General features: G+C 43.2%; 1 protein-coding gene across 4 annotated transcripts in view; it reads right to left on the minus strand.

Annotated features, from left to right (window-relative positions):
• KIT (KIT proto-oncogene, receptor tyrosine kinase) overlaps positions 1 to 16,890 on the minus strand; it is an 80,296-nt gene that overhangs the window by 63,073 nt on the left and 333 nt on the right. The gene's annotated exons all lie outside the window — the stretch shown is intronic.

Raw genomic sequence — 16,890 nt, forward strand, 5'->3', positions numbered from 1 at the left:
GCACAGATTTCTCGAATCCCCAAGCTTTAGAAGTGGGAAATGTTGCAGAATTCACCAGCCACAGCGACGGGACTCTAGAAGAGTGACACCGGGTGGCAAAGACAACTCCTGCAGCACATCAGACCTCAATCTGGTACACTGCGTCTGAGCACCCAGAGCCCACGTCCACAGCCCGTGCTAATCCAGTGAGGGCCGGAGTCCCACGTGCAGTGGGTGAGACAGAGAAAACAGCACAGGCCTCTCCTATACTGTCAGTGCGCCTGCACACAGCCCCATCGAATACCCGGCATTCCTTGGTGAATAGTCCCATACCTTTCGCCAATTTCCTAAATTGCTAATCAGATAAATGCAGCAACAGTTAATTCTGCATCCATTCCACATTTGAATAAACAAAATAAAAAATAATTAGACCGAAACAATCACATTGGTCTAAAAGCACACTAATGGACAAAATTAGTTTATTCAAATTTGTTGTAACATTCATTAGAACACTTGTTGGTCAATTTGCTTAATGAGTGTTCACTTTTCCCTTAATTTTTCGTGGGTGACATTCACTTAGAGCGATACATTAAGCCTGCTACCCTTCTGCAAAGAATTCCTAATTGACCAGCCCCATGTTTGAGATGATTTCTTCTCACTCAAGAAAGACGAATGTCTTAAAATGATCTTGCTGTATTTTCCAGAATTAAAAAAAAAAGTTTCCAATATGTCCATTGAGAAAGTTTTACTTCGTCCTTATATGGCTCTAGAATAATGGCTATCCCTAAAAAAAAGGGGGGGGGTGGTGGAAAGAGACCTATCCTAAAATTGTAACCTTTTAGTATGTAATTTAAATCAATGGCCAATTGGAGGAAACGCAAGTTGGAGGAAGGAAATTTAGTATTTTTGGAAATCTAAATTAATATTATGTCAAACCCTGGCAGCACTTTTTTCCAAATCACTATAATTACAGATATGCAAATTTTTCACTGGGGGGAAAAAGCTAAAAGGAAAAAAATGCACCCACCTAATTAAGTAATGATTTTATCTTTAATAGATGGTATTAAAAATATAAATGAGGTTTAAAGCTTTCAAAGTAAAATAGTTCTAGTTTAAAGCTTTTAAACTATTATCTTTCAGAACACAAGGAATATCACACCAAACAAACAATGGCAAAAATCTGTCACTTTTTATACATTTTCCTCAGTAACACTAGCTCAGATATAAGCTCCCTTGCATTCAGATGATTTCAACCTTTTGTCATAAATAATCAGCTTGGAAGCTAGTGCTGCATAGGCCACAATATTCAATTTCCATTTTCAGATAGTTATGACCACTGACTTTTCTCTCTACAACACATTTTTAATAACTATTTTGAAAGAAAATTATTTTTAAAGGCAACTACCAGTGATTTAATGTGTCAAGACTTTGCTACACTGGTCCCCATTTGATAGGCTCAGAGATTACTAAATTTTATGTTAAAAAGTCCATATAGATTTTGGCAAGATGGTAGTGGCAGCATTAATTATTGAATCTCCCGAACCCAACCCCCACCCAACCTTAAAACACACAAATAGAGCGGAACCAAAAAGGACACAATCTACAAGATGAGGTGATAAGGTATTCCCATGAACCCTATGTATGAGGAGGTAGGGACATGCTACCAACAGCTTCAAGAATTGCCAGTAAATACTCGCAGGAGAGCCCAGAGGGCCTGCTGAGAAGACCCACAGAAACTGGCAGGGGACCTGGCAGGTTTCAGTTTCACTAGCGAGTGCAGAGGGGATCTTACCCATGTATGTCTAAGGTGCTGGAATGTGCCGGGGTAGGGGAGTTCTGATCCCTATGAACTAAAACTAGGACAGTTCCATACTGAGGAGAAACTGCTGCGGATGAGGCTAAGATGAGCAAAATAGGGACAAAGGGAAGGTTCAAGAGGGGTTGGGGGTGGGGGTGGTGAAAATGGACACAGAATAAGATCTTAGGGTGTAGAAAAGTAGAATCCATCTTCTCTACCACTTTGTGAAAACAATGCAAGTGGGCACTCTAGAACTGTGAAGGTAGAAAAGCTGTACTGGCCCTACTAAAAATATAGGAAAACTCACAGTAAACAACAGAATAGAATCACAGCTGAATTCCAAAGTGTTATTTAAAGAAAAAATAAGAAACAGAATGACATCCCTAGTATAGACAATAAAATCATGCCAGAAAGACACAAAACAAATGAAAACTATAACATAACATTTCAAAATGAGCTCAAAGAAATTCAATAAATTCGAAAAGCTATAAAAGGACAGAGTAAATCAGAAATAAGTTGGAGAAGATAAATATTTGAAAATGGAGGTAAATAATTAGGAAAAAAGTCATCTTAGAAATGAATGTTAAATAAAAAGAAAACAAGAGCAAATAGCCCTAGCTGGTAGGCTCAGTGGATAGAGGATAGGCCTGTGGGTTGAAGGGTCCCAGGTTCGATTCCAGTGAAGGGCACATGCCCAGGTTGCGGGCTTGATCCCCAGTGGGAGGTGTGCAGGAGGCAGCCAATCAATTATTCTCTCTCATCATTGATGTTTCTCTCTCTCTCTCTCTCTCTCTCTCTTTCCCTTCCTCTCTGAAATCAATAAAAATATATATTTTAGAAAAGAGAAAATAAAATAGTGTCTTACAAGAAGTAAAGGAGGGAAAAACTTAAATTCAAACAAATTATGAAGATGTTAAAAGGATTTAGAAAAGTGATTAATATAGAAGACAGGCAAAGAAGATCTAACATACACATAATGGGAGTTCCTAAAGTCAACAAAGAATAGAATAGCAAAAGCTATACTACAAAAAAACTTTACTAGAAAAGTACACTTGAAATTAGATATTAAATTGGCACATCATGCCACTGGGGGAAAAAAATCAACTCAGAGCAAGCAACACTTTTATAAACCTACTGGACTTCAAAAAATGAAGGTAAAAAACATTCCTTTGGGTATCTGGGCAAACAAACCAAGTTTAATGGGAGGGAAGGAAAATCAGATTGTCAGCTGACTTTGACAACACTTTATGGCAAAAACCAATACAGTAAAATTATTAAAGAGACTTGAGCAAAGAAAAGATTGCAAGGATTTATCTATCAGTCAACCTAACTTTTAAGCGTAAAGGCTTTGGACAATTTGTTGTAAACATCTATAAAAATAAAATAGAGAAATATGCTAATTAACCGGGAAGCTGGAAAAGGATAGACTGGACAGGAGGAGGTTGCCTGTGCAGCATCAGGGGCGGGGCGGCAGGAGCCTCCGCCCACCTGGGCTGGGGGAGGGCCTGATCAGCAGTGGCAGCAGCTGCTTCAAGGGCTGGAGAGGGAGGCAGGGCTGCACCGGCAGTGGCCATGGCTGCTGCGGGGCTGGGGAGCGAGGGAGGGCCGGACTGGCGACTGGAAGGTGTGCGGCGCCACACGATTTCGAATCGCGCGCTGGGCTCCTAGTATAATTCATAAAATACATCCCATGAAGGCTTCCTAAGACATCTGTTAGAGGATGTGCTTCAGAAAAACAAAATGTCAAGAACAAGACCTAAGGACTAAGGGCAAGCATTAAATATATATTTACCTATAGAATGAAGATTAAATGGTGGTAACAAAGAAATAGTAGAGCATGTGATTGCTATATATGTTGATAAAATAATTATAGTACAGCTATCAGAAAAATTTGAGGAGGAAGGAGTACATACCTGAAAAACATAATATACTTGCTGATTGCCTTATAGATAGTAACTGGGAGTAAAAGGATCTTCGAATCATAGCAAGAGGAAGAAAAGAGGAAAAACAAGCTACTAGCTAATTTAAATGTTACTCGGGGTATAAAATTAATAGAAAATAACCACCATCCTCCAAAGAGCAACCAAGGGTATTATATAAAGGCATCTATATAAAGTCAACCAGTAGAACAAAATACAAAAACAAAATACAAATCTAAGTCCCCAAGGTATACAAAAAAGGGGGGAGAGAAAAAAAATTGAATAGAACACACCATCTATTAAGTAGTCTTGATTTAAAAAAATCATATATGTGATATGTGGAATCTAAAAAAAACAAAACAAATCGGAAAAAGACCCGTAGTACACAGAATAAACTGATGGTTGCCAAAGGGATGGAGTGTGGGAAATGAGTAAAACTGTGTTAATTTAAAAATGCTTAACTGGCCCTAGCTGGTTTGGCTCAAAGGATAGAGTGTCCGATTGCGGACTGAAGGGTCCCAGGTTCAATTCCGGTCAAGGGCACATGCCTGGGTTGCGGGCTCGATCCCCAGTAGGGCGAGTGCAGGAGGCAGTCGATCAATGATTCTCTCTGATCATTGATGTTTCTATCTCTCTCTCCCTCTCCCTCTCTGAAATCAATAAAAAATTTTTTTTAAAAAAAAAAAGGTTAACTGTATGCTGTGTGAATAAAAAAAATTTGTGATCAAAACTCTAAATCACCAATTTATAGGAAATACAGAGAACAGGGAAATGCAATCAGCAGAATTCAGACTAAAAAACTGCACAGGACAAATAAGAAGTTTCTTCAATAAAAAATAGGGGAATAGAACCCATAAAGACAAAACGACTTAAAGGCCCTATCAACCAATTGCTATACGTGGGTCTTTTTTGTATATATCAAATATTTATATGTTTGTATATATTTTATATTTACTTTAGTAGGGAAAACGTGAATGTTGAATACTCAGTGACACTGTGGAGTTATACTGATTTGGGAGGGTGTGACATTAGCATTATCGTTATTTTAGGGGTGCGAGTCTCTGTATTGTAGAGTTACATGCTGAAAATATTTACAGATAAAATTTTGATGATGCTTTCGAGATAATGCTTCAAAATAATGAGAGGATGACAAAAATAATGAGAGGATGAAGTAGACAGAGGTAAAGCACAAACATTTGTTGTTGATCCAACTGGTGAAGCTGAATGATGACTATATAAGGGTTTGTTGCACTATTCTCTATGTGTGAAATGTTCCCATCATAAATATATATATATATTTAAGTTAATGTGAAGTTCAATTCCTCCATCTTGAAAAATAATGCCTGGTAATAGGTTTTCAAACAATGCAGGGAATAGCCTAGAAGTTATAGGTCCCCTACTTTTTTCTTTTTTTTTTTTTTCTTTTTTTACTATTCCCTAGTCCAGCACGGCCTGTAATGATGTTTACTTTGAATTTATATTAGTTCACACAAACACTCCATCCATGCTTTTGTTCCGGCCCTCCGGTCCAGTTTAAGAACCCATTGTGGCCCTCACCCACCCCTGCCCACCCCTGCGCCTAGTCTCAACTGATAGCAAACTTAAACAAAGCCTATTTAAATTTAGCACCCCCCCAAAGTCTCACCCCAAACAATAGGTGCTAACCAATGACTATCAATGATGATTACACTAGATTTAAAACACACACACACACACAAAAAACACTCTGGCTTAGAAACATTAGCCTTTCCTCAACCCTAGAGCAAGTACTTTCAAGCAACTGATGTTATTTCTTAAGCACCCCTACTTGCATAACTAAAGCTGGAAGCTTCTTCAAAATCCTTAATTGACATCATCATCCCTTGCAGGTGAGGAATCCGCCTAAGGCCTTCTCCCAAGCTGTCCTTCTATTCTGTCCTGAATGTTCTTCATCTCAGTTCCTTCCTAACAGTACTCAAGGCAGCAAGAGTCCTAACTGCATGCCCAACAACTGACAGACAAGGACCTTTCCAGTCCTGAGTAATTCAAGTGCCAACTGTTATTTGGGGAGTCAGTCCTTGATTTGAAACTGAAGAGCTTATCATTCATGGGCCCCACAAAGGCTACCCTGAGGCTAAAATGTAAAAAGTCAGATGACGTCAACCTGGGCCAGTTAGTGACAGAGGAGAGGTGACACGTGACGCAGAGTGTGACTGGCGGTGGCTGAATGTCACTGTGTCAGACACAAAGTGTTATGGGTTGAACCCATTATTAAAACCAAAGATGGTCAGATATTAACAAGACAAAGATGAAACCATTTAAAAAGGAGGTGCAGACCCTCCAGCCCTTGGAGACATACTGAAGAGCATGCAGCCTGGACCCCTGAAGCATCTCTCTCAGCTGGAAAGAGGCATTCTGGTATTTTCTGAGGAAAATGGTTCCAAACACACCACTCGGGCACGTGACATTCAAGGCTCCATGACGTCCTGAAAGTGAAGACACCTGTCTGTGCTCCTGATTGCACACACTACCCAACCGCCTCTGGGGGATCCTCCATCAGAACACCTGCTAAGGAGCTGCAAAGGCTGGAGCAGGACAGCTGAGCAGAGGGAGAATGCCCAGCCTTTCCCAGGGCAGGATTCATGGCAGAGAGACTTAAACCTCAAAAGCTCCTGCTGAGTCCCTGCCCATCTCTCTCCCATCCATGTTGCTCCTGGTTTGCCTTCTCTGGCCCTTCTTTCCCATCTTGAACCCAGTCCCTCCTGAGCCTGAGAAACCTAGCCTTTCTCAGCTCCCTTCCTTCATTAACCATAATACAGAACTGAAATAAAGCTAAATTAAGCTGCTTTCTATGAGACCCTAGAGCAGTGGTTCCCAACCTTCCTAATGCCACGACCCTTTAATGCAGTTCCTCATGTTGTGGTGACCCCCAACCATAAAATTATTTTCGTTGCTACTTCATAACTGTAATTTTGCTAGTGTTATGAATCGTAATGTAAATATCTGATATGCTGTATGTGTTTTCCGATGGTCACAACCCACAAGTTGAGAACCACTGCTCCCCCGCCCTCCCTTTCTGGGCTCTTTGTGGGCCTGGGCTTATGAAAGGAAAGGAATTCACTAAACCATAAGCCCCAAGAGGACAAGGATGTTTGCCTGGTGTGCTCGCTGCTATAGCCTCCTTGATGTTTCAGTAAGTATTTGTGAACCCATCGATGAATTCCTGGTATTGGGTCAGTTTAAAAGGGACAAGGGACCACGGAGTGAAGCTGTGAATCTTAAGCACTACAGATGCATGGCCAGCGCTGCTCCAGGTCTCTGGTAAGGACACAGAGAAGCTGGGGGCCCTGCCTTGGGCTTGCCTCACCTGATGGCAGGCACACTTCCCCATCCATACGTCCACTCCTGGGCCAGCCTCTCTGTAGAAGGCAGTCATTCTGAAACTGAGGTGATCGTTCTAAATAATGTCCCTTCAAAATGCTGGCATGTAAATTAGGCTACACATTCAGATCTACTAAAAAAATGCATAAGTCCTTCTACATATGCTAGTTTATTTTAAAAAGCAGGAGGGGAGGTGGTTCTTTTTTATGAAACTCGTGCATTTTAGTCAAGCTAAAAATGTGTCTATTTCCCTGCAGTAAATATACCGACTACACTAAAATAAGTAGAAAAACATTTAAACATCCCAATTAACCATTTTCAAGTGGCTATTCTAAAGACATATTTTGGATTAAGAAGCCTGCTTTAATTTAATGACAAAAAAGCCTAAAGGCAGACCCGTGTGGCTTTACCAGCCCATTTCTTAAAGTGAAAATCTTCCCAAGGAACATATTCAACATCAGCTATTAAAAAAAGAGAGAGAGAAATCTACATTGTGAAAATTACACTGGAAACACATCTAAAACATTTTACAAGCTGAAAATTATTATCACTCTACAAGTACCCATAGTCTTTCAAAATGGACTACTCCTGAACTTTTTTAAAACATTAAGCCTTGTTTTCTTAAAAACACTCACTAGCCCTAGCCGGTTTGGCTCAGTGGACAGAATGTCGGCCTGCGGACTGAAGGGTCCTGGGTTCGATTCCGGGCAAGGGCAAATTCCTGGGTTACGGAGTCGGTCCCCAGTAGGGGGCCTGCAGGAGGCAGTCCATCAATGATTCTCTCTCATCATTGATGTTTCTATCTCTCCTTTTCCCTTCCTCTCTGAAACCAATAAAAATATATTTTTTAAAAAAAAACACTCACTAGCCAAATAACAAATAAATAATGCCACCATCCACCTATCACAATTTTAAAATCCACCAGTTTTCCCCAGAAGCCAAATCTATGTTAGATCCTTCTCTATAAATACTTCCTTCCAATAAAGAGACACCAAATCATTTCCAAAGTTCTTTGTGATAACACCTCCATTGTTCTACCTCTGCTAAGTAATTCCTCTGCTTAAGGCTCTACAAAGGCCATTATATGTAAATTACTGGCGGCCCTGGGTTGTTTGAAGTTTTAACACCCTCTGACATCACCTCACTAGAAAATTAGAAAAGGAGTAATGGTTTCTCCTTGGTTCATTTTCCTTATTATTTTTCCCCCTTGATTGTGAGCAAGGTTTTCCTTGGCAAGTGTCATCATCACTCACACCTTTTCTTGAAATGATAGGCTTGTGCCTCCCCCAGCCTCTTAGCTGTGAGCAGTAACCAGTGTCCCTAATTACTTCCTAATGCAAGCCTTTGTGAACCCAGGATAGAGTCTTAAGACGTCCTAAACCACACAGGGCCTTTATCAAGGGTTGGGAGTTTTGCTTGTTGCTGGCTTAGTTTTGGTGGTGGTGTGTGTGTGTGTGTGTGTGTGTGTGTCTTTAGCAAATGAATTTATGCAGACTGCTACATACCCCGCTTATCATTTATATAAATATTTAAAATCTGTTAATAAGTAGAGTCAAAGATCATCTATTGCAGTGGTTCTCAACCTTGTTATGGGGTGAGGCCACATTAGTAACAAAGAAACAGAACTTCCGAAGGATGAGGCCCAGAAACCAGGATTTTAAAAAGATTCCCAGGTGATTCTACTGTGCAGCCAAGGTTGAGAACCACTGATCTATTGCCACTATCAGATGTTGAATCTACAAAACCTGTTATTTCAGCTGGGAGTGAAGGGGTAGGCAGGGTGGGCACTGTAATTCGTCCTAAACTTAAAAGTAACACAAAGTACATAATCTGGAACCTGCTCTGGATTTGAATTGAGCATATAATCTAGGTAAAACATGCAAAAGTATGATCTTTTAAAGTTGTTTCTGAGTAAGCTACCAATTGACCACATTACAACTACCACACATCGCATCACAGATGGCAACCCTTCTAATCAAAGAATTTTCCTTTAAAAAATCTTGTCTTCTGGGGCAGTTTAAACTACTCTCATTTTGTCCCACTCTTCACTCACATACTATAAATATTTGAAGACTGTCATTCACTAAACCTTCCTTCACCTTATCTACTCCAGGCTTAATAAATCCAATTTCTTTAAGTTGCCTTCAAAGGCAACTATTTCCCAAAGCTTTAATTAACTCTATGTCCTGTTCTATATCCAGAATGTCCATTTTATTATCTGAGGAAACCTATAAACATAATTTTTAAATGGCCTAACGCAGAGAATACAGGCAGAGTTATATCTTCCTGATATGTATTCTTTTCATGAAAATTCACTTTTTATTATATCACTGCTGCACAACACACAATTCTTTTGTTGCTTTTCTTTTATTTTTTAACATACAATTCTTTATAATCCCTAAATCCTACCAAAGAGCCATGTTCCATACCTCTGGGGTTTAGCTTTTATTTTTTCATGGACCTGACCCTAGGAAGAATTTCACGCGTGTCTACCACCTGCAGTACTGAGTTTCAAGTCCATGCAGCCTGTACATAACCAATGAAAAAACAGCAGAGTCCAATGTCAAATCCTTCCACCACCACAGGGCTGCTCCCTCCTCCTGTTTTTTGTTTGTTTATTTCCATTAATTCCACCTCACCACCAGTTCTCCCAGTTTCCACCCTGCAATAACTCCCGTTCCCCTTCCCTTGATCTCTTTAGTCACTAAAATTTAGTGCCTGACACATCCAAGGTGCCTGTAATATGCCAACTGAATTAAGTCTGCCACCTTTATCTTTCTCCCATCCCTTATGTGCTGTCTCCTTTCCAGGGCCCGCACCCTCACACACCCAGGCCCTCACTCCTTCACCTAAAGAGTCTGGTCATCCCTGGGCCCAGTTCCCCACCAACTCATTGCCTTGGCCATGAGCTCCACCACCCTAAAAGAGGCCCCTCAGAAAAGAAACTCTCCCTTGGGTATTTGTACGTTCCAGTTCACAGCAGTATTATTCATTATAACCAAAAGTGGGAGGCAACCAAGTGTCCCTAGATGGATGAATGGGTAAAATGGGATATATACATACACATACATCTACATACAGCAGGCTACAACATGAATGAACCATGAGGACATGGTACTAAGTCAGCGATTTTCAAGCTTTTTCATCTCATGGTACACAAACCAATTACTAAAATTCTGCAGCACACCAAAAAACACATTTTTTGCCAATCTGATTAAAAAAAAGGGGGGGTATAATTTTGATTTATTCACACCGGATGGCTCTTGTTGTGTTAGAAGTTGTCATTTTTTTATTTGACAACCTAAGGAAAAAGAGGTCAGTGCCCCTGACTAGTCAGGTATTGCATATTTTAAAAATTCTTGTGGCACACCAGCATGCCTCTTGCGGCATACCAATTGAAAATCACTGTGCTAAATGCAATAAGCCAGTCACCAAGACAAATGCTGAATGATTCCACTTATATGAGGTTCCCAGAGTATCCAAATTCACAGACAGAAAGTAGAATGATGGTTGCCAGGGGCTGGGGGAGGGAGAGAACAGGGAGTAATGGGTACAGAGTTTCAGTTTTGCAAGCTGAAGTGTTCCAGAGACTGGCTGCACAACTATGTGAATGTACTTAACACTACTGAGCAGGACACCTAGAAATGATTAAGATGGTAAGCTTTATATTATGTTTATTTTACTAAAGTTTAAACACACATCCCTTCCTTAGTCTCAGCTGCCCACTGGGGGTGTCCAAGTTTTCGGAACATTTGCGGAGAGGGCTTACCTGGACGGAATGATGGAGCGAGCAGCCCGGTACCAATAACACAGGCCGAGGACCACTACTGAGTCACCTCCACCCTGGCCTGGACCTCAAACCTTGTTTTAGAATCTGGACCGAACTCAACATTAAATGTTCCCTGAAGCTAAACCAGAGTCTACCCCTCCAACTCCTACCCCAACCATCACACCGAGAGAAAGACTGGACAAGCCGCAAATAAGATCTTAATGTCTTGCTCTCTATTTCTGTAGCTTTTTCCAATTGAAGTCTCAACTACAGACACTCTGCCCTCTCTCTTTTAAGGTTTAGAAATTAATCTGAAATGTTATCTCCCAAATGGACACTTTTACTGATCCCTGATCTCTAGCACCCACCCACCAAGACAGAAATACCTCCCCTCTTAAATCTTGCCCAAGCACTTTGCACTTGTTTATATTTTATTTTATTATTTTTTTCATTAAAATGGTTTTAATGTTGACATTATTGCAGGAGGCCTCCTCCCTGCCTTGGCTCACCTCCACCTTCCCCTGCCTCCCCCTTCCTTCCACTTCTTAAGACACCAATTCTACTTTGAATCATGGCTGTGTTCTTACCTGTCCCTCTCCCATCCCTAGCCAGTTCCTGTTGTCCCTGCAAGGACCAAGGCATAGAGACTGATAAATCTTTGTTAAACTGAATCCGAAATGTTTACTGAGCATTTATTGCATTCAAAGTGCTCTGCAAGAGCTGCAGAAATGGAGAGATGTTAAACCAATATTTACTGAGCACCACTCAGTGTCCAGCCTGGAGCAACGGACAAGTTCAGCGTGGCCCCTCACTCCTAGGGAAGGCAGTCACAGAAAAGCCGGCCTCAAGGAGCTTTCAAGGTTAATAGGGCTCGTGGAACCCAGGAAAGCTACACTTACTTATTCACCTTGAGAAAATGACCATTTACAGACCTTTCCCCTCCTAAACTCGTATCTAGTAATCTGTATCCCCTTTCATAGAAAGCAGGTCAAATAAGGTTAAATAAAAAGCAAGGGAGAGAAGTATGCATTACTACGAACTATCGGCTTAAAACAAACAAACAAACAAACAAAAAACTAGACATTAAATGTATATACTTCATTTTAATACCAAAACATACTTCTAGATAATCTGGTTTTAAACCATTCCCATTTTTTAAATAAGAGATAAAGCTGAAAGAAGAACATAAAATCAGCCTCAGGATGCAGTACCGCGCCGTCCCTGCGAGGGACCCTGTGCTACGCCTGTATGTGCGTAACTCGTTTACTCCTTTCAGTAGCCCTGTGCCACCACGCCCATTTTACAGATCACACACCCGGCCAGTGGTGGGACTGAATAAAATCCCAGGTTGTCAATTTCAGAAGCCAAGCTGTTAACTAACTCTAATGCCACTGGCCCTGAATATCAATTCAACTTAAACTTTCAAATTTGCAAAACTGTTGAAAATCTAGCTGACAGAAAGGTAGGCAATGGAAGAGATCTAACAAAAGTGTGTCATAACCAAAATGTATGCATAAGATGAATGGAAAAATCACCAGGTATAAATGTTTTCATTGGAGAAATCTGGTTCCCTCACCCCGAGATCTGTTCAATCTCTAAAACTAGTGCTTCCCAACTGTTATGTCAAAAGCTGTATAAAACTCAAGGCAAAAATTAAAGTTTGTCCCGTTTTATAAGCTGTCAAGTTAGTACTTATTGGTACCTGCGTACGAGGATTATAAAAAGAGAAGCAGTCAAATTCTACATACTAGCGGAGTTTACGCATGTGTTAGGTGCCTATCCTATCCCAGATCCTGTGCCAAGCATCTTTACAAGAATCTCTTTCTATTCTTCAGGGCAATCATATTAGTGAAGACATTACTCCCATCTTAGGAATAATAATAATTCCTATTTTGCAGATAATTATGGCTGACACATATTAAGGTTGTACTATGAGCCTGCCGGGCAACACCATTCTAAAAATTTCATATGTAGCAACACATTTCTGGCACAGAGAGGTTAAGTAACTTTCCCAAAGTCACACAGCTAAAAAACTAGGATGAAAAAGTGAAGTTCAGCAGGTTAAGCAACTTGTTCTATAGCTACAAAACTGGCAGCTGCAGAGCCGGCAGACTAATTCAAAGTTGTTTCACTCCTTGGGCCTGTACTCCTTCTACTAGGTAGCTGTGTGGTACCCCTGGGCTTACCAGGGCCCAAGCTAAATGCCTTAACGCCCAAGGACTGGCAGTAAAGAGCGGTACTGCCTAGAGCAGTGGTTGGCAAACTCATTAGTCAACAGAGCCAAATATCAACAGTACTTCTTCAAAATAGAGTCGCCCAGGCCGAAAACCGACTTCTGAGCATGGGCCACGATGTTTCAATCACACTGTACGCGCGCCCGCACGTGGTATTTTGTGGAAGAGCCACACTCAAGGGGCCCAAGAGCCGCATGTGGCTCGAGAGCCGCAGTTTTCGGACCACTGGCCTAGAGCAAACATGTCAAACTCGGGGCGGGGTGGGGGGAGCTACATGCCTCGTTTAGCAGCAGCCGGCCGCAAGTTTGACATGCTTGAGCAACCTGAAGAGCACAGGTCTTATCTAAAGGGGCAGTTTTCAATTCTCCAAGAGATTTGGATATAAATTCTCCATATTTTTTAAATATTGCCTCAATGTTTTCTTAAAAAGCATCATGTAGGCCAAACAAAACATGTCCATGGGCTATCAGCTTACAACTTATCTTTATTTATTAAGAGTCTAAAGTCCAAAGATGAGCTGTCTCATGTCCAAAGTATCAGAAATTAGAGGGGCTAAGCCAAGCTTACTCACAAGTGCCCTCTCCTTTCAACAATGATTTACCCTACAAACCTTTACCTGCGGTAACTCCCTTGTAGGCCCCTCCCCACTCTGGATTTGCAGCCATGAAAAAAAAAAAATCCAAGTTACAGAGATTGCATATGAAATTTTGCTTAAGATTCCTTCAAATGTCTTTCAATCCCTTTTTGTAAAAGTTACCACACCTGAATACAACAAAATAAAGCACTTCCATGTCCTAACCTGTCGATTGTTAAAACTAAATTCATCCTGGAGAAAATTCGCTGCCTTTGAGGGGTCCCCACACTGCAGGTCCAGCTTCAAGAACTCCATTTAGGAACACTGCGGCTCACTTCCTGCTGTCCTTCCTTAATCAGCTGGGGGAAGGCTTGAGGAAATGAGTCAAAATCCTACGAGCAACTTCTAGTGGCTGTCAACAACAGCAGCAAAATCCATCACCACAACAACATCTGTACATAAACGTGCTCCCAGGGAAGCCACAAAACACTTGGCACCTTCCCCCACAGAATTTGTTAGAGAATAAAAGCTGTGAGTGGCAACCTGCCCTTACAGCTCATCTTGCTCATTCAGGGTAAATGGCACAACGCCCGTTACCCCTCACTGAGGATTTTACACTTTCACAAGTATGCCGAAAGTTTAGAACGCTAAGACCACTTTTGTTTTTTGGCATGGGGGATGGAAAATTGTTCAAACTGATGCCATCATTTTAGTGACAGTTTATCTTCCTTTCTGAGGGACTAACCTCAGGCCTCAGTGCCGATTATCTGGGGAACTGACTGATGCCCAGCCAGTTCCTCCAGCTGTAAAATGGTAGGGAGGATGCCTCTTGGGCTTGTTGTTGAGAGGACTGGAGGTGTCAGGTAAAGACCCCAGTACAGAGCTGGGCACACCGTTTCCAATCGTAGATCAACAACGATGTACCATACGCCTAATGTGAATTTCAGACGCCACAGAAAAAGTATACTAATGACAGGGCATACATGCTTTATAAAACCATAAGAACAAATGTGTGGGTGACTGGGAAAGACCGGAGTGGGGATAGATGACTTATTTGGTTCCCTTTATAAGGCCATCATATTATTTCCAACAGGATAATCATCCAGAAGGTGTGCAGCTGCTGGGGATGATCTATAGTCTTACACCTGCAGGAGCGGAGGGAGGGGAAGGCATGATTCACTACTCCTTGCAGGTTCATCCTGCTGGGCACAGGAGTTGTAAACACTTGAGGGAGGGGAGAGGATGAAGGGTCCTGTGGAGTTTGGCACCTCAATGCAAAACTGTAGATGGGCACATGTGGACTGAGGAGAGGACAGCACAAGCCACATGTGCCTGCTTTAGCCAGAGGTAGACTAGGACACCACCAAATGGTCCCTGTGGCCGGGAGAGGCAGAGGAATTTCAAGGAGGCACAAAGGAATCAGGGAAAGAGGTCAGAAGAGGTGTAGAGTCTACCCCGAGAACCCGGGAAGAGAATTCCAGACCCAAAAAATCCTTTGGGATGTGGCTGCCTCCCTGTCCTCTGAGGGCTCCCCAGAATTGAAGCAACCTGCCAAGGGCACACAGCCAATACCTCGCCGAGAAAAGAAAAACCAGAGGGCAGCAGAAGGCTTTGTCACTACACCACACGGCCCCCGCCTCCTTCCCCAAAGCCAGACCTTAAAATTCCCTTTGCCAAAATCTATTGGATGGCGCAGGCTAATTATGAGGAAGAAGGAAGCAATTAATTCATTTCGTTTTTTTAAAAAAGGGAACTATTCTGTGTGGTTTGTCTTTCTAGTGCCCTCCTGGAGGTTCAATTCACGTATCTTAACTGAAATTTGAAATGCCAAGACACAAAGATGTCAGGACCAAACGTGTCATTTGAAGCTTAGGCGGTCAAATACCTCAGGAATCTGAGCACTGGCTCCGGATCCCTCCTACCTCACCAGGGTCCAGACGCAAGGCCTCTTCCCCCACAGGAAAGCCCTCACAATGCCTTCTTGCAAGATCGGGAAGCAGGAGGCTGCATCTTGAGACTTTATGGGAAAACTGAGCAGCAGTCCAGGGAGCCCCACAATAGTTCATAGCGATGCTTCCTTTGGAGCCCTTGAATTCCAGCTCAGACTCACTTTCTAACCTTACATCATCAGAGTAGCCTCCACGTTAAAAAAAAAAAAAAAAAAAAAAAGTGACCTGGGAGAGAGCGGGTCTTCCTGGGGTTGGCAGGGCGACCTGCACTGACTCACGCACCAGCGACACCCAGGAAAAGGGGAAGGGGCAGGAATCTGCTTGGGGGCTCCCAGGAGCCTGCCAATCCTCCTCCTCCACCTTAACACCCAAGTTCCCAAGCGCATATAACCGGATTTTCACAACAGCTTTAACATCCAAGATTTGCTGAAAGTTCCACTCCACCTCCCACCCCCACCCCCGACCTCCAGCGACTCTTAAGTACAGGTATCACGTGGGAAGGGGTGTAGCAAATCTCAAAATCCCCAAACAAAACGGACCTACAATTACAGGTCGCAGACACCGATTCGAGGGGCTCGCAGAGCCCCGCCAACCTGGCCGGGCACGCTGGCCGGGCGCCGGAGACAGCCGGGGTCAGGGACCGAAGTGTCCCAGCGCTATGGCCCTGCCCGCCCCGAGAGCAGGCGGCCCGCGCTCCGAGGCGCGTGGCAAGAAAGAAACGGCACCTCCGTAGAAAGGGGCGAGCCTCCGGCATGGGATTTCCAAAAGCACAAAGTCTGCAACCTAGCGGCTGCTTGCTATACACCCTGCCCAACTTGTCCTTGTAGCCGCCACCTCCAGGTTCGCGGGGTCCGGCCCCAGAGCTCCCCGTCGCGCGCGCGCCCCGCGCAAAAGCATAAGCAGGGCGTCCGGGGGACACCGCAGCCTCCGACCCGTGTCCACGGACGACGCGGCCAGCAGAGACGGCAGCGGGTCGGTCCCCAGCTCTGGGGCACAAAGAACGGCCGCGGTCAGAAAGCAGCAGACACGGAGCAGAGAAAAGGCTCTCCAACTTTCCCCTCGGCGCGGCTGAGAACCTGCGGGCCGGTGCTCCCGTGGGCTGGTCACACACGCTCAACTTTTAACAAAAGGAAGCGGCGGCCGCGCCTCGCACGGCGGAGATAACGCTGGGTGCGAACCCCCGACCCGCTCGCGCACCCAGGGCACAAAAGCAAACCCCAAACTAGTTCGCAACCTGCGCCCTCAGCCTGCACCTCGCTGACGCCGAAGCCCCCCGCTCGCTGCCCCCATTCCGGGGAGACCCCAGCT

The sequence above is a fragment of the Myotis yumanensis genome, unplaced genomic scaffold (assembly GCF_028538775.1).
Source record: "Myotis yumanensis isolate MYYU_CA2020_CCGP unplaced genomic scaffold, mMyoYum1.0.hap1 SCAF_1, whole genome shotgun sequence".
Taxonomy (NCBI): domain Eukaryota; kingdom Metazoa; phylum Chordata; class Mammalia; order Chiroptera; family Vespertilionidae; genus Myotis; species Myotis yumanensis.